Consider the following 24,554-nt stretch of genomic DNA (forward strand, 5'->3'; position numbering starts at 1 on the left):
ATGCCACGCCACCTCAGAAGTCAATACAAGTAAGACTTTATTAAAACATAACTAAAATGAAGTTCCACAAGAATCCTCAATGGAAAGTGTTGTGCTTCAGGTTCAAATGTGGAGAGTTAAAATGCATCAGCTGACCTTAATTTCCTTAAAGTAACAAAGAAAGAAAAGAAGAATAATTCCATGCCCAACAACTGCAGTTACACTTGAGAAAGAAAACACAGCCTAGCAAAGGTATATGTGAAATACAACTGTATCTCAAGTTACGTAAGTCTCTGCTTTCATAGCAGAAAGTCCTACTGCTAAATTCCTTTGACCATTTGTCTGACACTTAAAGTACCTTCTGAGGCTGGTACCTGCAATTCTACGTAGCTGCCATGAGTTGGTGATGCAGATCATTTTCGTTGTCTTTAGTGACTCTTAATTACCTATCGTATCATGAATTCTTTTCATGATGGTTCTCTATTTTTTCCCATGAAGCAACTCACATGTTCACTTACATAAAATTCAGAAGATGTGCTCAAATTTTGAAAATCAGGCTGTAGTCTTGATAAAATAGTATGATGGATACATACACTTGTAGCACTTTGGCTGTAACTCTTCCTGTTTTTAATCAGATAAATGAATGCTATCCCATCTAAAAGCTGACGTTCTCCATTATCATGTTAAATGGCTACAAAATACATCATGAAGTGGAAGCTCCAAATATGTGAATAATCTATAATTAAACATTTAGCTGGTCTCTAATATTTTATTTAAATCATGTCATGATAAAAATTCTTCAGAGCTTTGAACATTCATCCAGATAGGAATGAGTATAGTATAACTACTTTTGACACATAAACCCAAAATACCAAAATTTAGCAACAGTTTCAAAGAGTTGAATAGCAAAGCAGTTTTCCAGATTAAAAAAAATTCTATTATTACCTTCATTCTGCTTTCTTGTATAGTTCAATGAACTATAGAAAACAAAGTAATACAAGTCAATTGATTGTTTTCATTATGTGCAAAAGAAAGTAAAATGTAGCAGCAGTTAAAGAAAAAAACGAAGTAATACAGATGGTTTTGTAAAAATTGTTTGAATAGCTTTTTAAAAGAAAAGGCCCTCTTAACAAACAGCATGCAGTCTTTGATACTTTCTTTCAAATATGGAAAATAAAGAATTACTTCTGCAAACACAAAAAGGGAGTTTTGCATTTATGGTGATGGACATTTGAGATCACATCACTATGCTGCCTGTGTAAACTTACTCTGGCATTTAGATGAGAAATGTGCTTCTGTGGAACCATTTTATTCAGCATAAAGATACATGTTGAGGCCCTCTTGTGAGCCACATACAGCACAGATTGATGTCTTGGCTTTTGTATGTTGAAGTCAACAAAAGTAACTGTGAACTCAGGCAACTCTCTAGAACATCATCCTCCATGTGGTGACTGAGCAACCCAGGCCTCTTACATCTTTGAATCCACCATCTCAGCACATAGTCTCTTTTGTTGCCATGGCGATGAAAGAGTCCACTGGAGGGTCTCCTCTCATTGGCAGTTAAATGCTCTGACACATGGTAATCTGCTCATAGTCCATAGGCCAGAACTAGTTACATGGCTCCATCTGAACTGAAAAGGGACTCACGGACTATTTAGCAAGCATGACTGCCATCATCACAGACATATAAGGTCACTTATCATCTAATTGTTTTGTTTTCCTAGTTTTTGTCATAGCTGTTATGAAAATCTGTATGTTCAAGAAAAGTTATGTAAAGTTAATTTTTATTATAACAGTTGAACTGTATTCCCATGGTGAGGGGGAAGCAAATAAAATAAGTTGCAAAGTTTTAGTGAAGATTAAGAACAAGATGGTAATCAGTCCTCATCAAAGTGCAAGTAGTTCTCTTTCCTCTAGCCACAATTTCAGCACTTCCCAGATAATTTTCTTGTCTTCTGCATCTCAGAAGTAGCTGCCATTTCTAAAGATTTTTTTTTTTAATTTTTAATGTTTATTTTTGAGAGAGAGAACATGAGGGGGGAAGGAGCAGAAAGAGAGGGAGACACAGAATCCAAAGTAGGCTCCAAGCTCTGAGCTGTCAGCACAGAGCCTAATGTGGGGCTCAAACTCACTACCCGTGAGATCATGACCTGAGCCAAAGTTGGACACTCAACCGACTGAGCTACCCAGGGACCCCAAGATCTGTTTATCTTATGCTTACATTGATGCATCTGTAACTTTACTCTCTTTGTTTGAATCTAATAGAACTGTCCATGACCTACACAGTTGGTATGTTCAACTTTCTTCATTTTAATTATACTACTTGAGGGCTTAGTGCACTGAAGGTACTCAATGTATGTAGAAAATTTGACTAAGTAAAAAAAAGAAAAGAAAAGAAAATGTAACTAAGTATAGTGTATGTATATGAAGGCTATTGCCTAAGAAAAACTTAGGCAGAGGAGAACCTTACCCTCTTGGGAAAGATGGTTGGGATTCATACAATAATGAGACTAAACCAAAATGGAGAGTGAGATCATAGTGGGGTAATGGTCCAGATACAGGCAAAGCATGATTGTAGGTCCACCCTAGGAGATAACAGAGGGAAGGAGCTGCCTCTTGAGAAAGCAGGACCAAGGCAATACCAAGAAAGGAAGATTTAGCCAAATGAGAGTCTACAAAGAGGCATACATCTTCAAAGTACATCTTTAGACATCCAGGGTCCCAAGCTAACATGTTTACTGTTTGTCCTTACCCTTTTAAGTCTTATTGCTTTGCAACTCTTCTTTAAGGATACAGTATATCACTTACTCCAGTATAGTCAGTATAACCAGTCTTTACTAATTATCAAAAATATTGACAGTCATCACTTCATGGTTCAGTTGCCCTTCTCTAATTCACATTAATTGAAGCAGGCAATCATGGATCCTTTGCTGGTAGAGAAAGATTTTTATGCTATTTAAAGAAAAAAAACATTCCCTTCTGACAGAAATTTGCATTCTGATATTTTATTTGTACTTTTTTTAATGTCATGACAAGAAATGGATTTGATTTTGAAGAGGAATCATTTTGAATAATTAACCATGAATTACTCTAATTAGCAGAAAATAATTATAGGTTGGACATAAGCTCTTTCAAAAGCAAAGGATAAAGTAAAAGATTATTGGAAAAATAATACCACCTGATAGATGTTGAGATGAATCCAAAAGAGAGCTTTTCTTTGAATCAGTCTTCAACTAAGGCATTTTAAATGCCTCCCATTAGAAAACATTCATATTCCTGCAAGACAAAAATTATTAGCAAGCATATGTTGTTGGTTAGAGAATCTTAAGTGTAATAATTAAAGAAGACATCTTTAATGCTTCCAGAAGAAGAAAATACAGTTTCACTTGTTCTTTTCAGAACACTTTCTGGATCAGAGACCTTAGATAGACTTAGCATATTTGTACACCGTATATGGAGTTTAACATATTCGTGTCCTTTCAAAAATGTCAAATGGTTGGCATGGCAAGTTGCACTTGTCTCCTGATGAGGGATTGTGGAACAGGACATGTGGCAAACTGATGAGAAAAGGTAACACGTTCCGTTTACGGTTGCGATCAGTTTATATGAAGACCAACAGCAGGACCTATGTGAGAATCCACGAAGGGGTGGAGTCCGCTCAAAGTACATTTTCAAGCTAAATACAGCACAGATGTGGAACCCAGGAGACATATCCCAGATATGGCACCACAGATAACTAGCTAATCCCTGACTAACACTCTGACTTAAGCAAGTATCATATGTCGGTTTACCTGTGATTTTTACCAATACCATCCCTCTCACAGGATTGTAACATAGTGAAAATGAAATGTGAAATTAACTTTTCAAAGTTAGGAGCTACTATAATGACAAAAGATAGAGTGTTATTTGGTCGAAATCTAGTTTTCATATATTTGATGTTTACCAATCAAAACATATTGACCCTTAGAAATGAGAAGTATCTGATGTATGGTTGAATAAAGCAGACTTATTTTTATATGAGCATCATATAGAAAAGTAAATAAAATGATGCCTTACTGCATTAAGACATGCTTTTACAACTGTTGAGAGCTAATTATGCAAGAGTGCATCTTTACAAAGTAAACATATAGTGGCACAATCCGTGGTCACAAATGGTCTCTTGGCACATTTCACTGTGATCTTCTACATTATGTTCCAATTTAGACAATAACATTCTTGCTACTTAAATCCTTGCTATTTAAAAAAAAAATTCTTTTATTTTAGAGAGAGCATAATTAGGGGAGAGGGGCAGAGAGAGAGAGAGAATCTTAAGCAGGTTCCACACAAAGCACAGAGCCCAACACGGAGCTTGATCCCACAACCCTGGGATCATGGCCTAAGCCAAAATCAAGAGTTAGACGCTCAACCAACTGAGCCACCCAGGCACCCCAACCTTGTTTTTTTCTATATTTCTCTCCTGCCACCATCTAGATAGTTGTTTTCTTGGTTACTCAAAATAGTAAGTGGTACCAAGGCATATGCATAGAATAAACGGCTGTTCCCACCTGCTCAAAAAAAAAAAAAAAAAAAAAAAGTATAGCACCCTTCCATCCTTCCATTATATAATCTTCTCCTCTTTTCTTTCCCCCTTCTTAACTGAAATATTGAATGAAACATTATCTTTAGTGAAACACTGAGTGGAATGAAAAGACACTGTGTATTTGTTCCTTCAGTGATAGAAGGAATTTACCAGAAAATAGGGAGGTGGATGTCTCATTCCTTAGGGGCTACTTAGATTTTCCTTGAGATCTTAAAAGCTCTAGGGGCGCCTGGGTGGCGCAGTCAGTTAAGCGTCCGACTTCAGCCAGGTCACGATCTCGCGGTCCATGAGTTCAAGCCCTGCGTCAGGCTCTGGGCTGATGGCTCAGAGCCAGGAGCCTGTTTCTGATTCTGTGTCTCCCTCTCTCTCTGCCCCTCCCCCGTTCATGCTCTGTCTTTCTCTGTCCCAAAAATAAATAAACGTTGAAAAAAAAAAATTTAAAAAAAAAAAAAAAAAGCTCTAGCAACCAAGGAACTGAGCTCTGACCTGTTGGTGACAGGATGGACTGGTTGGTGGCTAGAGAACGGGCAGAAGCTATAATGTTGTCCCCTTCCCTTGTCCACTGGGCCTTACTCCCTAATCTTCAGGAAGCTCCTTCTCTTAGAATGTTCCCTCATCTGGCCTCTCTCACCTCAGACATAGCTAAGGGCCTTGATACATATACTGGCCATGACTGATTTCACACAAATAATCCTTACAGGTATGCTGGTGGGACCTTTACAGTCTGCATCTGTGAGGACATAGAAATGCATACTATTTACTCATAGTCAGTAAATGTCTGGTGGATTGGATGGGAGTGTCTCTCATGTGGCAGTTCCTAGGGGAGGCCAGGGATGAGGGCAGATTCCCAGTCCTGGCCAACTAGGTGGAGAAGTCACTCTTCATTCAAGCCCCTTTTGGAATTTTAGCAGGCTCTACCCCTTGGGCTAAAAGGGTGGGACCCTCAGGGTCACATCTGCTACTCTATGGAAGAACAAGCATTATCAGCACCCTCTCTTGTTGGGATTAAAACCTAACACATGATTCTCTTGGAAGAGAGAAAATGAATAAGAATTATAATAATCTGGATTTATTATTTTTTTAATTACAAAATTAGTGAAATAAATAAAACTAAGAGGCATGTATAACTTCACTCAAATGGGTGAATGGTTAGTGAGGCGTCTGAATTGTAGATCATCCTAACACATATTTGTTGCCAGGTAGAAGAATCTGCTTTAGTATTTAAAATAGATTAGTATTAACAGTTTTCATTCTCATATTAAAATAGTTCTAAGACTTAGTGCAGTTTATCTTCTTAAATTGGCTTACCATGTACAGCAAATGTATAAAAGAACCAGATCAAATTATTTACTACAAATTATTTTATTTTATTTTTACTTATTAAAAATTTTTTTTAATGTTTATTTACTTTGGAGAGAGAGAGAGAGAGAGAGCACACATGAGTGAGAAGGGGAGGGGCAGAGACAGATAGAGACACAGAATCTGAACAGGCCCCAGGCTCTGAGCTGTCAGCACAGAGCCAGATGTGGGGCTCGAACTCACAAACAGTGAGATCATGACCCAAGTAGAAGGCAGACGCTTAACCGACTGAGCCACCTGGGCACCCCACAAATTATTTTAAAGGAGGAATTTTAAAAACAGCTTTACTAAGATATAATTGATGATTACATATGATAAAGTGTACAAATTAGTAAGTTTTGACATATGTATACCCTTAACCCATCGCCAGAATCAAGATAATGAACATTTCCATTATCCTTCAGAGTTTCTCATCCCACTTGATAATGCTTCTCACTTAGCCCTTCCCTATTCCCAAGCAACCAGTTTTATATGAATTGAATCATACAGTAATACTCCTTTGTCTGTTTTTATTCAGCATAATTATTTTCAGATTTATCCATGTTGTTGCATGTTCATTTTTATTGTTTTATTGTTTTTTCTTTAGTTTTTTTGTTTTTTTTTTTTAAGATTTATTTATTTCAGGAGAGAGATAGAGCAGAGGAGGGGCAAAGAGAGAGGGTAAGAGAGAGAATCCCAATCAGGCTCCACAACATCAGCCCAGGGCCCGATGCAGGGCTCGGACTCATGAACCATGAGATCATGACCTGAGCCACCCAGACGCCCCCTTATTGCTTTATTGTTTATTCATTCATCTGTTGGTGGACACTGGGGTTATTTTCAATTGTTGACTTTTACAAATAAACTGCCACGAACATTCATGAGAAAGTAGAAATTCACATAGCTTATGATTTTTTTAAAGAAAACATTTTTTTCTTTATAGCTCGTGACCTTAGCAAGGTAATATTTATAATCTGTTACCAATATATCATTACTACAAATTGTTTTTGCCTTCGGTTAACTGCATTAAATTAAAAAGTATTTACAGAGTATTTAGTATGTATAAAGCTTAGTGGTAGTCAGTATACGAGCACAAAGATGGATAGGATATAAATATATAATGGGAATCCAAAGCTGAATAAAGTAAATGTCATAAGAACAACAACAACAACAAAAATTTATGGGTCAGGGTCACATGAATAATATCCAGTTGAAAAATAAGAAAATAAGAACAGGTAATTTGCTGGAGACTTTGAAGTGTGGGTAGGATTTTAGCATGTGATATTGGGAAGAAGTATGCAGTGGGAAGGAAGGAACATAATTAGTCTTAGAGGCAAGTTACATGGGGTAAATGCTTAAATGAAACACCCCAATTTAATCGATTTAATCGTAGCACATTATCAACTCTTATGGTATGTTGGCCGTCTCCCGTTTCCTCATACCTCTTCTGGAATGTCCAATTCTGCACTTTGGTTTAGTTCAACAGCCATTCCTTCAATGGCCACAGTGACAAGCATTGTGCCAAAGCAAGGGGATAAAAGATGAAGAGGTAAACACACTCTTTGTCCTCAGATCACTTACAATGGGGCAAATCCTTTCAAGTATTATGGTTACTAGAGATATGTTTGGAATGCTGTTGGATAGAGAGGAACACCTAACTCAGTCTGTGGAGTCAGAAAAGGCGTTCCAAAAGCAGGATGGTTGGAACTCAGTCTAAGCTGACCAGTAGGCTTTAGGTAGAAAACAGAAGCAAAGGTGTTCAAGGCATAGGGGAGAAAAGCATGAACAAAAGCAAAAGTTGTGACCCTACATTTGATTTTGGGAAACTATAGATAGTTCAAGATTGCAGAAGCATTCAATTGAATGTGTGTGGTGTTTTTTTTTTTTTATTTTTCTATTTTTTACTTTGAGAGAGAGAGTGTGCACACGTGTGCACAAGCGGGGGAGGGGTGTAGAGAGAGAAGAATCTCAAGCAGGCTCCACTCTGTCAGCAGAGCCTGACGCAGAGCTCAATCCTATAAACTGTGAAATCATGACCAGAGCTGAAATCAAGAGTCTTCTGCTCAACCGACTGAACCACCCAGGTGCCCCCATTTGAGTGGTTTTTAAGGGGTATCATTACTGCTATGATCATTTTGGTTTCTTGTATGTCTGGCTTTTGATATGACTTTGGAGTTACTAATGGTGTTATGTTCCCAGAACGCCTACTTATTTATGTGAAGTGTTACACTGTTTTTATGCACATGACTTAAACCAAACATTCTATAAATTCAATGTTTTCTGAATTTCACTACTTTGACTCAATGAGCCCCATGCTTATATATTATTGGGTAATATGTTCAAATTGTAATAGAGTCCAATAATAAGACATTTGTAGAATTCCCACTTTCTTATTTTGATAAGAAAATCTGCTTTATAAGTGATTCTGATTACAAATCACACAACCCCCTTAGTATCATGTGTTTCGGGCCCATATCTGTTTTTATCTTCTCAATACTGACACCTTAAATCTCTATAATAGATTTATCTGTCCTTTTCTTTCTTTTTTTTTTTAAACAAAACACTTATACCTGAATATATAAAAAGCAGAAGTGTTCCCCTATAGTTCTCTACCCTAATTCTCCATGTTTGAACTAAATTTAAAGAAAGTAAATTTAAGTCAAACTATCATTTTAAAATATAGGCTTATCTACACTATGGGTGTATATAACTAAATATGTTGTCCAATGGGCTGCTCGTTCAGTGCATGATGATCCTGACAGGATTTCATTCACCACTTAGTTTTGTGAAAACTGCATCACTGCAGAAGTTCTGTCTTCATGATTTCTCATCTGTGGTGCTCTGCTCAGCTATAAAAGAGGCCACTGTGTGCAAAAGATGTGATACCAGACATCGCCGAGAACTGTACATTTGTCAAAGTGAAGCCCTTTATTCTCTTGCTAAGTTCTCTGATTATGCTGTTTACGTGTATTTCCATTCTAAGACAATACAAAATGACGTATGCCATTTGAAATTGTCTAGACTCACCAAATAAAATGGAAAAGTAGATGTAAATAGTTAAGTTTGAAATGTTTCCTTCAGTTATCGAGATATTTTGAACTCTGAAATGCTTGAATAATTGCCTCATATTCAACTCTTACATGTATGTATGGTAAAAAAGGGAAAAATCTTTTGAGATGTTCATATTTTCCCCTTATGTCAACATTAATATGTCATAATATTTTTTGTTTTATGGGACTCGTTTCTAGATGATGTAGAATTTTAAAGTGAAGATAATCACAATAATTAAGGAGTAAATGTGTAAATGAGGGCCCGATTCGAGTTATTTAATTAACATAAATTCATGGAAATTTGGCAACTGGAAGATTAAAATATAGATTTTAATCTAATCTGTTTCTGTACTTTTCAGTTCTCCTAAAATATCACCAAAGAAAGGGCAATAGTAGAGGATTAGAAATGTGTAAAAAAGAAAAAAAAAAAAAACCAGCAAGCTATTTCCTGTTCTTTTGTGGCTGTCTCTGGCATAGGAAAGTTCTTAGAAAAAATTCCTGTGAATCTATTCTTTGGAGGGGAGGAGAGGAGGTGGAGAAACATGGCTCACCTCTCCAAATGGAGCCCTAGTGGTGTTTATGCTAATCGGCTCAGGGCAGACAGAGTCCGCTAGTATGAATGGGAGCCTGACAGGCCCGGCCCAGGGTCCTATAGCACCAGGCAGTCACTGCCTTTTACCTCCTGTTATCGCAAATGAATTGCTTTATTCCTCCTGACCGGTGTGAAAAGCCAAGTTTTTAAAAAAGCTTAAATGACAGCAACTAAACATACCTTCTATTCCAGCTGAATGGAACTGCCTCCCAGCAACATTTCTCTCAGCATGTCTTACACAAATGTTCCTCTTTGTCTATGCCCACTGCTATCCCTACCTTTTCATCCCAAGTCCCAGACTGAAGTTCCAGATTCAGGCCTAAATCCCTTCTGTTGAATGCCAGAGTGATCTTCCTTAAACACTGTTGTTATTACATTCTTACTTTGTTCTCTGTTTCCTACAGTTAGACAGAACCAATACCTATCTGGGGTCAAATCACCCAGCTGATGTGTAATTCTAAACTGATGGAATGATGTTAAGGTGATATGCTGGGGGTGCTGGACCAGCCTGAACAAAGCAAGTTGGGAGAGTCTTTTTCAATGGGATGAACTGAATTGTCTTCCCCAATACACCAAAATCACAATGAAGGAGCATCTACTATGGGGTCAAGAGGAGGCAGTGAGATAATGAATACTAGTTTGGATACTGAATCTGAGGTGCCAGGACTTTATCCTCATGGAAGTATGAATAGTTGCAAATATGGCTTTGGAGCTTATCAGGTGAGAGTCCTCAGGAATGCCTAGGGGTTTACTTGACAGAAGGTGATGAGATGGCCAAAGAAGGGTTTGTGGAGTTCAGAGAAGGGGTGGGGGTAGCGATAGGTGGAGGAGGAACTCCTGGGGATTGATCAGACAGGGAGGACAACCAGAAGAGAAGAAGTAAGAAAGCAATGAGGAGAGAGTTTCTTGAAAGAACAAGCATTAGTTAGTTCAAATGCCAGAGATTAGGATCAAAAGTGTTCACTGATTAGGTCATTGATTAGGCCAGGTAGATTACTATGACTAGGAGAAAATGCATTCGAGGTAAGGCCCACCCTTTTCAAGAAGCTTACTGGAGAAGGAAAGGAGCCAAGGCATTAAAGTACTAGGAGATAAGGAAGGGGCTCATAAAAGGTAACTAACAAAGCAGTAACTAGGTTGACATAATCAAATGGCTTTTAGAAAGAGTAATCAGGGAAAATGGGAAGAGAGAAATAGAGAAAACAAGTACTTAGGCCAATGAGACTAGCAATAATAAAAATAGAAGGAACTTTAACTCATAAATCTTTCTTTCCATCTTTATCTCATATTTAGAGCCAGACAAAAACATATCTCTATAATCTCTGTCAATATTTCAGCTCATCAATTTTTTAAAAAATATCTGATTCTTCACAACCCCCACACTAAGTCTAAGGTCAAATCTTTGTTCTATGCTGTCTTCTGAACCCTTTCTCCCATTCCTCAATCAATGGTGTTTCCTGCACCCTGGTTTACTTCTTGCATTGATCTCTCCTCTCGCCTGTGTGAAATGTACCTCCTGGATGAAGACTTGTGCTCATGCACATGAAGTCTGTTTTCTTACTACTTTCATTAGCTTCTGCTCTCCTTTGGTAATACATTCAAATTTCCACTGGGCCCTTATCTCTTATTGCCATTCGGATGCTTCTTTTCCATTTCCTTCACTGCCATTCCATCTTGCTTCCTGATTCCCTGAATATTTGTCACCCAATGCTTTCTGCAACCTAAAAAGTCATCTTTCTGAAGCTCTCACTTCTGTTCTCTTGTCCTTTGAAATTGTTTGCCTGTCGTATTTCCTTAATGAATTCCTCAATAGGAAAAGAGAAGCAAGTTAAATGTCGTTTGAACGTTGTGATTTAGATTATCCTACTCTTAACCAAATTTGTATTTCATATATACAATTAACAATGTTTTAATGATTTTTCTTTGTCAGAACTCAGGCTAGGCCCGCACACAAACACAGGGAAAAAGTCTGAATGGAGATTATTATTTGATGTGTGTTCTAAAGCTCAATAGCTTGTCACAGTTGCTCATGTATTTACTGTTCTCTTTCCATTGAATTGAGGCATTTTAACTCCTAGAATGCAAAAATAATTCCTTGGGCCATTAGGATATTAGCCAGTGTTACATTTGCAAAGGAATGTAGGATGAAATGAAGTTTGATTAAGGCAAGATAAAGATAGCCAGGACCGGGCGAATTCCTCAAACAGGGCAAGCTCTGGGGCCCCAACAGTGTATGGCTTTGGGCAGCTAAGCTCAGCAAGAACACTCAGATATTGATTTAGGAGAAGAGGCTGGAGGTGGGGAGAGTGATGCTAATTAGGAAAGGGTGTGGAAGTGAGACAAGGCCAAACAAAAACGAACTTCTCTTATATCAAAGGTTTGTTTAAATGAATAAAAGCCTATTTTGAAGGGTTTCCTTTTTATTATCTTGTTTTTATTTGATGGTTTAATTTCCATTTCTTTTCAAATATGTCCCCAATTACTTAATAAGAGAGAGAAGAGTCTAATCTGTGTAGAGCCCCTCTTCTCCATGCATCACATGAGCTGTAGAGAAAATTACAGGAGTCCTAGTTCATTTGTTCACTTATTCACTCATTTATGTATATACTCATCTATGCATTAAAAAATACTGAGAGTGTGGTATGTGCTCGGTACTTCAGCACTTTGTACAGAATGGTAAAGAAGACACAGTTCCTGTCCCTCCTGGGGTTTGTAGTATATAAAAACAAATAGAAAGGCAGTTACAGTCCAATATGATGTATGCCATCATCAGAGGACAGGTGCTGTCTGAAATACAGAGGAAGGAAATTCAATCCAAATTAGGAACAGCAGCAAGGACTTCACAATAAGAGCAACACTTTAGGATTCAAAGGATAGGAGTTGGCCAGGCAAAGCTGGAAGGAGAGTCAGACAAGTGAAGGCAAAAAAGCAAAGTAGTATTCCATTGCACAAAACAGCACCTGTGCCACTCAAGATGAGAAAGAACATTATACATTCACATGTGAAAATAGTTATCTATGCTGGAAATCAGAGTTGGTTAAGGTAAAAGATGAGTCTGGGTCCCCTCATAAAGCACTTTTGTGTGTTCTGCAAAGAATTTATCCTAAGGACTATGGAGAATCAAAAGTTTTAAATAGGGAAATGACTTAACCAACTTTCCTTTGTAGAGAATTAGTTCTAACTGAAAAGTGGAGATGGGTTTAGAGGGGGTGGGCAAAATAGGAGATAGTAAAATACCAACTTGCAAGTCAGTCTTGCAGTCATTCTCACCAGAGACAATGGTGTCCTAAATTAAATGAGTGGCACTGGGGATTAATTCAAAATATATTTAGTAGATAAAATAGGACTTGATGGTTTATCAGAAAAAAGCAAAATTATGATGCTCAAATGTCTCATTTGGTCACTGGATAAATGGTTCTGTCATTCACTGAGGTAGAGAGCACCAGAGAAAAAGCCTTTTGTGGGAAGAAACACCCAAGATGCCTAGCAAAACTTTCAGATAAAAAAATATGAAACTCACAGTCAGATAGAAACCAGAGTTGTAGTTCTGGGAGGTCATGAGTAAGTATATATATATATATATATGGCAACACATTCTGGGGGAAATAAATGAGATCATCCAGGTCAAAGTATGCAATGTCACTAAGTAATTATGTATTACTTGTTTGACAGTGTTCTCTGTGATTAGACTTTAAGCTCAGTGAAGGCAAGAACATTATTTCTGTTCACTACAACCAAACGTAATACTTTTCCTAGAGTAGACAACCAAACAATAGTTTTTGAAAGAAAAAATAATATCTGTGAAACCCCATGTTCAATTACAAAAGAATATACAAGTGTACACGATTCATATTGATTATAACTAGTCAAATCCAGACTTGTTTCAATAGCCTATCAGGAACTTCATTTTATGCCTCCTTTCTGAAATGCATGCATCAAAATTTGGTTCTGACTAGTTATTTTTTACACAAGAATATTACTATTATCTATACAGCATACTGAGTAGCAGGTACTGCAGAAAAACGTCCTCTCTGGTCAAGTAACTTAGAGTGTTTCAATTTTTCTTATCTATGAAATGAGGATAATAGTACTTATTTCATAGACCTATTGATAAAATTAAATGATATAATATACACAGCAACCTAGACCACAGAAGTATTCTAATGAATATTATTAATAGTATTTAAAACTTTATTAAGGTGGTAGCTCTCCATGGTGTTTCCACAGGTGATGACAGCTTTTGTTCTGGACTATCTTTCCAAGGATGTTTGCGTTTCAGGGATGTTGGCGATAGCAAAAAGCCTTTGGATGACAGAGGTAGTGCCTCCCTCAGGACAGACAGATTTGTTTCTTCACCAAGATAATAAAGATAATGTCCCCTTTAGGGGCAAAGGGTAGGTGCATTTTCCAGAAGCCATCTTGTAAGAGTAGATTGCCTAATTTTGAGATTCCTCAGCTGAGACACAAACCCTCTATGGGTGCAGCATCCACCTGGGCCAATCTGCATTGCCCTGTGCAACTTGAGGAGCTATAGTAACAACGTGAACCTGAAGCTGATTTGCCCCTGGTGCCCTGATTAAGTAACATCTTTGCCTCTTTCCTAAAGGCCTTGTGTTTTTGTCAGCATTTATGAGACTGTGACAGGCTATTTGGTTAGCTTGAAAACGGGGTAAAATCTCAGACCCTCCACTTTTCTTGAGAGAGCTGTCTCTTTAGGGTCGATATGTGTATTGTAAAGCCTTGATGCAGATGTTTTCTAGACCCTATTTCCTAATCTTGACATTGCATGTGTTTCATAATTCTAATTTTAACAGTATATAAACAGGAGCTAAAGAGATAAGATTGTTTATTTTTACTTTGAAGAATTCAATCATTTTGCTTTTTTTTTTTTTTTTGATTGGGAAAAAGTTTGAGAAACACACGACTACTTTGTTTTTAAAAATTTATTTTTTCACCTTCCACAGACGACAAATGTGTGTAGTACAAATCCTTACTATCTTAATAAATACGAAATATTACAAATATATGTTGAAATCACACAAATATTCATAGTATTGACAGCAACCACTGCATAGACAGCATAGATAAAGGCAGCCATTGGGTAGCAAAAACCATCTATGTGTTAAATATAGAGTAACAACTGTGTATTTATTAATATACCAGGTGATCTCTCATCTAACTTCCCAGTGTTGATTCAGGTATGGGTACATAATTTCTAAAAAGACCCCAAATTTAATTTGTGTATGTGTGTTTGTGTGTGTGTGTGTGTGTGTGTGTGTGTGTGTGTGTGTATCATTGTGTACATAAAACATATAGTCACATCTCAGAATGCAGTTAGGGATATGCTTTGTAAGGAAATATCGTGATCTAGGAGCTAAAGAAGATAAAGAATGTTCACCAGGATCAAATTTGAGCAGATGGGGTCAAGTAAAGGATAGTGTGTGTACATTTAAAAAAATTGGGGGGCAGCAAAATACAAAGACAAGAAGGTAAAATTGAGTTGTAAGTAGAACCCAAATAGCAGACAAAATATACAGGACATAGATCTTACTTGAATAGTCCAAGACAGGAAGAAGATAAAAGGAGAAGTAAAAGATGCAGTGTGCTTTACTGGAAGAAGCTGGAAACAGGAGAGGGCAAGAAGGAAGGCCTTGAGCAGGCAAGACTTCCTCCAATAAGGACCACTAACCTGTGAAAGGAGTTCTCCAAGATGACATGTGACCTTAATCCAGAAGACAAAGAGGTTGACTTGGGAGCTCAAGAACCTTATGTCTCCAAAGATCAGAAGACAGTAACTCATGCTAGGAAAAGAGGAAGAAAATGCTAAAGGTTTGGTAAACAAAAATATTTATGATGTAGGGAAAAAGTTCCCTGCATCCCTCGGTTCTGTTGGTACTGAGCAGAAGCATTTTAGTGTTCTTAAACCACATGCGTCAAGTTCTGTGGCATAGGTGAGACCTGAGCTACATTAAACAAACATGAAAGTACACTTAATAGTATTTCTAAAGTGTGTATCCTTTGCAGATTTAGTTGTACTCCTGGGGCATCTGTCTCTGGGCTAAAGAACAAACAATGAGATGGCAAAAGATTTACTAAGAAGGCCAGAGAGGATGGAAGTTGGGAACTCACATTTTGATTTTCATTCACAGTATGTTTCCCTCTCTCATTCCTAGGTGGTGGTGGTAGATAAGATAGGGCAATCGTAAAAAACTGCTTAGTTTTGTAGACATGGCCCAAATCTAAAACAACGCCATATTTAAAATAATGAAAGTGTCAGGCATTCTTTTACTTGTACACCGCATCTTTGTTTATTGTTCTGTTAGATAAAGCCCCTTGTCATTATACTGCAGGCAAAGCTGTTAACTGGGAAACTCAAATCCACACCCTAGACCTAATTTTTTAAATACAGTTTCCTCTTTGATCTACTGTATCTCTGAATTTAATTATGAGGTCTAACTTGATGCCCTGCCATTGTATCCTTTGCTCTTCCTGCTCTTTCTGTAGTTTGTAAAAAAGAAGAGTTTCGGTTTCTTTTAAGGCAAGCTCATTTTTAGTTAGTTCATTGAAAGGTGTCACCTTCTACTTCGTGTTGCTCCTTGGGTACTTTTATTCTTTGTCTCATGAACTGACACAATTACCATCTCTACATTCTGCAAATATAGCTTGCAGAGCGGGTTTCCTAGGAATATAATTTTCAAAAGTGCCAGACATAAGAATGGCTCTAAAGCCATTTGATGAGTTCTCTGTTACATCTCCTCATTTGCTTCCTTTCCCAAAGAGATTTTTGATTTCTGCCTGGAACATGCTTATCAGCTTAAAGGTATGCAGCATCATTATGTTATGAAGATTTTCTTCAGCAGCAAGAGCACTAACCTTGAATGAAGCAGTTGCTAATCATGTTGCACTAAGCAAATAAAAGTCAGAACCGACCTAATCTTGCTTGCCTAATATCAGTTTCTGCAGACTTCGAGCGTAATGTTCTAATCACTGGCGCAAAACAGCCAATTAATTTGCTTTCCCTACGTGTTTTTACTGGCCAAGATGCATAGGGGAGCAGTGCATTCGGTCATAATCATGCTCCACAAAGATGGGAAATGTTCCCTTTGAGCTTCCAATCATTAGGCCAGCCGAAGTGAAGACAAGCCCATTGACAAGTGAGAATGGCAATAATTTATTTTCTATTGATGGGTTGTGACAAATCATGTCGAAGCGGTGGCTGCATACTGTGGGGCTCAGCTAAGGAAGACTGTGATGGGCAAAGATGAAACCCTTCACAGCTCATTTAGTCCAAATGTAGCCACCTGGGTGGTGAATCGGTTCAACATACCAGCCCAGGCATTCCAGCACAAAATTAGATCGCTAACAGGCAGGCCATATAGGGGTTCCTACAAGGCATTAATCAACAGGGTTGAGCTGTCAAAATGCAGAGTCGGAAATTAAGAAACACCAAAAGGATGAAAATGTGGCAATGCTGTCAAAAAATCAAGAATGTGATTCCTACTGCAGGATTCCAGCCACCATTAAAAAAGCTTAGAAGAAAAATGAATTATAAAGGGGTAAGGAGAGGCATCACCTTCTCCTGTGGAAAATTTTCCTATGATTTTTACACATGTTAATTAGTAAAAGCAGCATGAAGATTTATGTAAGCATGAGCACACCCCTTTTCAACTTAACACTGACAGGTCAGATTACATAGAAGTCCTTCTTACTGCTTCACAGCGTAGTTCATCCCTTATTTAAATTTCTCTTCTACCCAAACCTACTGATGTGCAGAGCATTTGATGTTTCACGCTGCTTGTGAATACAGACACTTCAAACTCTGCAGAATTCTTGGGCTTGCACAGCTTATTTTCTGAACACTCTTTTTGGTAGAAGAGAAATTTCTTACATCTGGAGGTGTAGGCTGTTTGTGTGTGTGTGTGTGTGTGTGTGAGAGAGAGAGAGAGAGAGAGAGAGAGAGAGAGAGAGAGAAAGAGAGAGAGAGAGAGATATTACATTTTATCAATATCCTTTTAAGGGCTCATTATCTGCTTTCATAATAGAAAAAAATATTTAGTGCCATAAACAAATCGAAACAACCAGAGTTTCTGTAACCAAATTTTCCCTGTTCAAAAAACATGCAAAGTTTCTATTACCTAAAAATATATTCTAAATTCAGAAGAACTGCTTTCCAGGTCCCACACAGGTATTTCGCAAAGTGTGGTTCTAAGGACCACAGATCAGAGCATCTAGAGTGCTCACTGAAAATGCACATGCACAGACCAGTATCTGGGATGGGCCTTGGAACTGGAATTTTAACTGGATCTCCAGAGGGATTCTGAATGCACAGGGAACATGGAAAACCACTTTTTCTTATGTGAATAAACCCCAATCCATTTTCAGGTGTAAACATTAGCTTCTTTCCAACCTTAACACGTCTTCCCATGGACAAGCTATGCTCCATTTGTTCAAAACCTCTCTACTCCTTTCACATTTGCAAGACTTTGATCATGCTGTGCCCTTCCTAGGTCCCTGCCCCATCTTTCCTATCCTCTGAGGTTCAACTCAAATGCTCCCTCCTACACAAAGCCTTCTCCATTAACTCCCAGCTAAAAGTGAATCTTCCGGCTTCTCTGCTAACCCAGCCTTTCGTTTTTACCTTTCATAGCATCACCACTTTCTGTCTGCTATTGCAGTGACCTGTACGCAATCTTTATCTCCTAGTTACTGGCTTGTTCACTCCTTGAGGCCTGTCTTCTATGTCTGTTTATACCTCATACCACCTAACTCAGTGCCTTGTGCTATATGTATAGTAAATGTCTGTCGAACTGAACTGTTGAATAATAGATGTTAGTTAATTCAAACCCAAGCTTTATACTTTGAAGTCATTCACAAAGATAAGGGTTCTCTCTCACTGTGTGCTTGGAATGCTCATTAGAATCTTGGAATGGGTTTCCCTGTAAGCAAAATTACATGAGGCCTGTTATTTTGTTTATTTGTTTGTTTTACTTAACTGCAGTTTGTCTGTAAAATGTTACTCTGATTTAGAGTTTCTAAGCTTGCTTTAATGATATTTTCCCTGAAAGAATATTTGTTAATATTTTAAGTCTTGAGCTGAAACAGATACTTAAAATGTATTAATTATGCTGGAAAATAAAGTACATTACAGAATTACAAACCAGTAGAGCTACTAAAAACCATTTGTTTTGTAAATATTTTAGATATTCTTAGTTTTTAAAAAAAATACCATGAACTATATGGACTTACATATTTGATAGCTTTGTATGATGATTAACTGTCAATGGCTATAATTGTTTATGTCTGATTTGATTTAATACTAATATCATAGACCATAATATAGCATAAAACATGGAAGCCACAGTTTGGATTTAAGGAATAAGTTCAGCCTGATTGTAAAGCAAAGAAGTGTTTTACTTGGAGCCTCCCTATATTGTGGAAGTACATGAAAGATGAGATACAAAAGTGGATGAATGCTATCAGTTTTGTCAGTCGTGAAAACAGTATGTCTCCTTAGCCTGTTATAATTGTTTATTATCGAGGTACAGTTGACATATAACATGTTAGTTTAAGGTGCACAACATGATTCAGTACTAGTATACATTACCAAGTGATCGCCACACAGTAAGTCTAGTTAACATCTGTCATCATACATAGTTACAAAATTTTTTTTCACGATGAGGAATTTTAAGATCTACTCTTTTAGTAACTTTCAAATATGCAATATGTTATTATTTACTTACCATGTTGTATGATTGTGGTTATTGTTTTAAAACCCCCTTTTATCTATGATGTTCCTGTTTGTTTGGGCACCACAGAAATACAGGGAAAGAATGTTTGCAGGATACTTGAGAATATAATACTTGAAAAAATAAAATAACTCAAGCCAAACTTGTTCTAGTTAGAAGAATAGTCCTTTATCTGCCTCTGTCTTCAGTTACAACACTCTAGATGAGGAGCAGGAGCTGAGGAGATGCCTCTTAGTTTCCTTCACTGCCAAAGATAATTAGGGCAGACTACAGCCAGGGCAGAGTGGCTTGGAAAAGTTCTGAAGGTCTGGGAAAGTATGCTTTTAAAAAGAAGGTGATATGTAAGCTTACCCCTTTCTGACAACTTGGGTCGTTTTAGGACTGAGGTAAAAAATGTTTTCAGGGACCACACATTTCACAAAGTTTGTGTTGCAGCTTAATAATCATCTCAGTAGGTTTAACTCAGTTGATAATTATAATAGAACAGAAAATTATATTGCATTTTTATTTATATTAGAGTTCTTGGCCACAGGCACCTAGGGAGCCCCTAGATATAACTAAAACCTAATTAGGAGAAAAGAACATTGCTGACTCAGTATCTGAATTGGAGAGTAAAAGAAACACGATAATCCCTGATACAAAAACATATAACCATGTCAAAATAAAGAACTAAGAAGGACACTACCTTTAAAATACGCTCTCCACTTCTCTAACCAAAAAAGAACAGCAACGTGGTGTTTAATAAAATAGTCAATTTGATCCTTTGCTTAGTCCTCCATTCCAGAGGTGTATTAATGCCCTAAAACTGTTTTCACAAACATCACATGTCACTTGGAGACAGAAGTGGAGTGAAAGGTTAGTCCACAAATGTTTGATGAACAGTGATTAGACTTTCAGAGGAGCCTGAAGGAGTGTGATAGATAAGCATTGAGAAAAGAAGAGACATGAGAATCAGCCAGCCCATGGTAGGAGTTTTTGGGAAACCTTTGATGTGTGGGAAACACTGAAGCATTGGATTAAAGGTTGTTAACACTGACCTCAAGATATTCATGATGCAAGTATTAGAAGAACTCTTGATGATAATCAGATTATATATTAATTTCAGAGAGGCTTGAAGAAGCCAGAGCACAAATAAACAACAAAAAGAAATAGCCTGTCCTTAAGAAAGTTTACCTTATCAGCATGAAAAACCCAACTATGACCTATACATAAAACTCGGGGAAAAAGGGAAAATGAAAGACAAATGAAGAGTATGCATTGGACGAAGGATGGCACAGAGAAACACAGGAAGTGTTCAAAAAAATAATTCTCCAGAGTCTCAAAGAAATTACAGACAGCATGACCTCTTGAAAACAATCAAAGGACAATTCAAAAAAGTGGTACAATGACATAAAATGAAAACTGAGCTGGATAACTCGGGAAAAATGGAAAAAGTAGAAATCATTATAGACTTGGAAGCCCCCTTAAAGGCAATAAAAATTAGAATATATAGTTGACCCTTCAATAACATGGATTTGAACTGCGCAAACCACTTTTTTTATAATACTATAAATGTATTTTCTTTTCCTTAGAATTTTCTTAATAACATTTTCTCTAGCTTCCTTTATTGTAATAATACAGTATATGTTACATATAATACGCAAAATGCACATTAATTGACTGTTCATATAATTGGTAAGGCTTCCATGAAGTTTTCAGGGAGTCAAAAGTTACATATGAATTTTCGGCTCTTTGCGGGGGATTTGTGCCTCTAACCTCTGTGTTGTTCAACTGAATACTCCTGAAAATAAAGTCATGGGGATCAGAATTGAGAAATTAAATTGTGGAAGATAAATCTCACAAACCAAATTAGGATAAAACTATAAGATTTATTATAAAGGAAATGATAGATATAGCAGACAAAGGAGGTTCAACAACCAAAAAATTTCTGAATAGCAGAACAAATGGAATGAAAAATTATGTAATATATAAGAAAACATTCCTAAAGAAAGATTTGATCTGTATATTGCCAAAGGCCCTTTATATGTGAGAAAACTTAATACAAAATAATCAACACCAAAACATATGCTAATGTAATTTCTGGTATTTAAGGATAAAATTACTTGGGCATCTTAGAGATGCCTGAGAAATTAAGTCTGATAAAGGAGAAAACCAGGTGTGTCTTAAACTTCTTCAAAGCAACACTTAATGGCAGAGAACAGTGGGGCTGTGCCTATTAGTTTCCAGGGGCAAAAAAAAATTTGATCTAAGAATTTCCTTCATAGGCAAGTTATCTTTCATATATAAAGACAACATTCTAAAGCAGATAAGAATTTAGGGACTGGAGCACCCATGCTAATTATTATTAGCAAAAGATGAATCCAAATAAAACACTTGATAAAAATAGCTAAGATTAAACAGTTATGGAAATCTAGATATGTGGTTGAATGTTATAAATCCTGAAAGTGTAAATACATACATAAGTGTGCCCACACACATACATAAACTACTGAAGAGTGGAGAAAAAGGGAAGTGGTAGGCAGGACCACTGATGTGACAGCATATCCTTTTCCTTCTGCTTTCAAGAGATGCTTTTTAAGCACGGACTTCAGCCACTTCTAGTTCTTTCGTAGTATTTTTTTTTCTTAAATAAATTTAAAGGATTTTTTAAGGAATTCTAACAATTCAGTGAGGAAACAGTTCTCAGAAGTCCATTTTTCCCTTTCACTTCACTTTTTTCTTTGTTATTTGTTATTAAAGCCATCATTTGTAGAATTATCCTATTTAAAAATTTTTCTATGTTTTTGTATGAACATAGATGCTTAGAAAGACATTCACCAAATATTGAAGTTATTTCTGGGTAGTGAGATTTTAGTCACTATTAACTGCTCTCTATAGATGATGAGAGCATATAAATAGTTTTATTAATGAACAGTTTAAAATATCCAGAAAAGTGGATATTAATTAAATACCCAGAAAACCGGAGCATCTTTCTGATGTTGTCTTTTGGATATTCTTCCTTTTCATTTGTTCCTGGGTGGGGGAAGGTAAAACCCATTTGATCAGTGTATGTAGGAAGCTCACAGTGGCACCATGTTAATCTTTGGAAGAATTACAAAGAAAGCTAAAGTTATGTTTTGCAAAAAGAGCTTACAGTTTACTTAATGGTCTTTAGTTTTTTGCATTTGTTTGAATGCAAGGGCCATGCTAACATTCTGTGTAACAGAAAGAGGATTTGCAAAGATCTGTGATATTTTTAGGTAGCTCTCTTACTCCCTGTTCACACCTAATCCAGGGCTCTCTTATCCAAGTAAATCGGCAATTTTTTATTTAGGAATTATTCAAGATATAAGGCAGCATCTTTGGGAGATACTTTTTGTGGGCTTGAGAGAACAAAATGTAGATCTGAACTCTTTATTCTACCTAAAGAATATATTTTTGTGTATGTCTCAAGTCACTATTTTGGTTTAAGGGAAATTCTTGACTGAGCTGGCAATTTTCAAAGAAGTACAAATTTATCAGATTTTCATAACCCACATTGCACCAGGAACAAAAGTGAATGATCTGACTCACATATTGTGTCCTAGATTTTATAAAATAATTTGTTGCTGCTCTAAAGATCCTTTTAGGATGAATTAGTTATTTATAGATTCAGATAGTTATCCAAATATTTTGTCATCAGCTAGTTTGAATTTTTTTTCTAAGTACACTGTCATGTTTGTGGGATTCTGACTGCAAAGCTGTAATGACGTTAACTACTTTTTATTGTCATGTTCATGAAAGAAGTTAAAATTTTGAAGATTAAGATAACATTTCATGATTGTCAAAGCTCCCAGCTTGACATACTACTTTCTAAAGTTTATTTAAAAAGGATGATGGGAGCCTTTGGCAGTTATCTGGGTTTACTGGCATAAAATATATGGGAAGGAGATGAGGAGTTGTGTTTAATATGATAGGTCACTTACAACATTTGTGCAAATCGGCTACTCAAATATTTGCTAAATGGGCAGGCTTCCATGTGATTTTGAGTACTTGCTTTGTGATCTAGTTTACTTCCTATTTTTACAGTAAATTTAAACATCTGATCACCCTCTAGATGTCTTTACCTAGTACATGTCTTCAGTTTAATTGCAAAATTTGAAACACTTTCTTAAAATCATGAATTTTTTAGAATTAATCATATTACATGATTAACCACAAAGATCTTTCATAGTGAGGGCTATTAACATTTTTAAGTGGATACTAACAAATTGCTCACTGTAGTTGCTTTTGTAACTTTTGGTTCTGTATATTATTTTGTCCTCCAAGGTAAAATGACAGAGTGAGCATATTGCATAAAAACCAAGATCATCATTCTTTCACTGCCTATCACCCTGTTTATGCTTAACCAAGCATTTATTTATTAGTTCTTAATGGTAAGGGCTACAAGGTTACTACACCTGAGAGAAAAATCTGTAAGACAGGCTTCCTAATTAATCACTGGGAGGGTTCACAAAGGTCTAGCTATTTCTGTAAAGTGAAGCATTTATGCTCTCTATTGCAAGTGTTGATCACGAAAATGGCAGGTAATGCTTTATTTCTCTAAGTTTCTGTTCTTCGATTAGAAATAATGAACCCTTTATGTCTGTGTGTACATGTGGACACCATCATTAAAACTAGGGCCTTTGTTCAGGTGAGGACAGACAGGGATAGTTGTAAGAAAACAGAACTGTGGTACCAATATCTTAGGAATGATACTCAAATGCCACCCATGATACTCTGAATTGAAGACCACTGTCTCAGAACAACAGGCTCTGAGACAGAACATTGAAAAGCAACAGTTCCTGGCTGGCTCAGTTTGTAGAGCATGCAACTCTTGATCTTGAGGTTGGGAATTCGAGCCCCACATTGAGTTAATTTATTTATTTTTTGTAAAGAGTCACCATTTTGGAGTGCCTGGATGGCTCAGTTGGTAAGAGCATGTGACTTGGCATAGAACTTACATTAAAAAAAAAAAAAAAAAAGCAAGTTTCTGTTAGGTGGGAGTTACGATATGATAACCAGGACCATTTGCGTCTAGTCAGCTGGAGCAATGTTCCATACAAGTTAACTGAGTTCACAAACAAAAACTGCAGTGAAAATTGCAGCAAAGCTCCATGTGAAATGATGACTTAACTGACAGCATTGAGGCTCTTTCCCAGATTGACTGAGTCACTGGGTTCTATTGCACCAACTCTCAGATAAAAAGGCACCAACTCTTGCCATATTTACACGTCTATTTGGGAAACCACACCCTTCTCCCCAGTCCTTGG

General features: G+C 36.9%; 1 protein-coding gene and 1 long non-coding RNA gene across 5 annotated transcripts in view; one reads left to right on the forward strand and one right to left on the reverse strand.

Annotated features, from left to right (window-relative positions):
- The window catches only part of KIAA0825 (KIAA0825 ortholog), a 393,731-nt gene that overhangs the window by 319,585 nt on the left and 49,592 nt on the right, over positions 1-24,554 (forward strand). The window lies entirely within an intron of this gene.
- The window catches only part of LOC147584271 (uncharacterized), an 86,039-nt gene that overhangs the window by 14,208 nt on the left and 47,277 nt on the right, over positions 1-24,554 (reverse strand). Inside the window, exon 5 of one of the 3 annotated variants that reach the window (XR_015255041.1) lies at positions 3,158-3,255. This is a non-coding gene — a long non-coding RNA (uncharacterized LOC147584271). Of the gene's footprint in view, positions 1-1,247; positions 3,256-8,429; positions 15,340-24,554 lie in introns of those variants that run through there. The other 2 variants (XR_015255042.1, XR_015255043.1) reach the window with 2 other exon arrangements.

Source organism: Puma concolor, chromosome A1 (genome assembly GCF_028749965.1).
Source record: "Puma concolor isolate L17-30 chromosome A1, mPumCon1.1.hap2, whole genome shotgun sequence".
Lineage (NCBI taxonomy): Eukaryota > Metazoa > Chordata > Mammalia > Carnivora > Felidae > Puma > Puma concolor.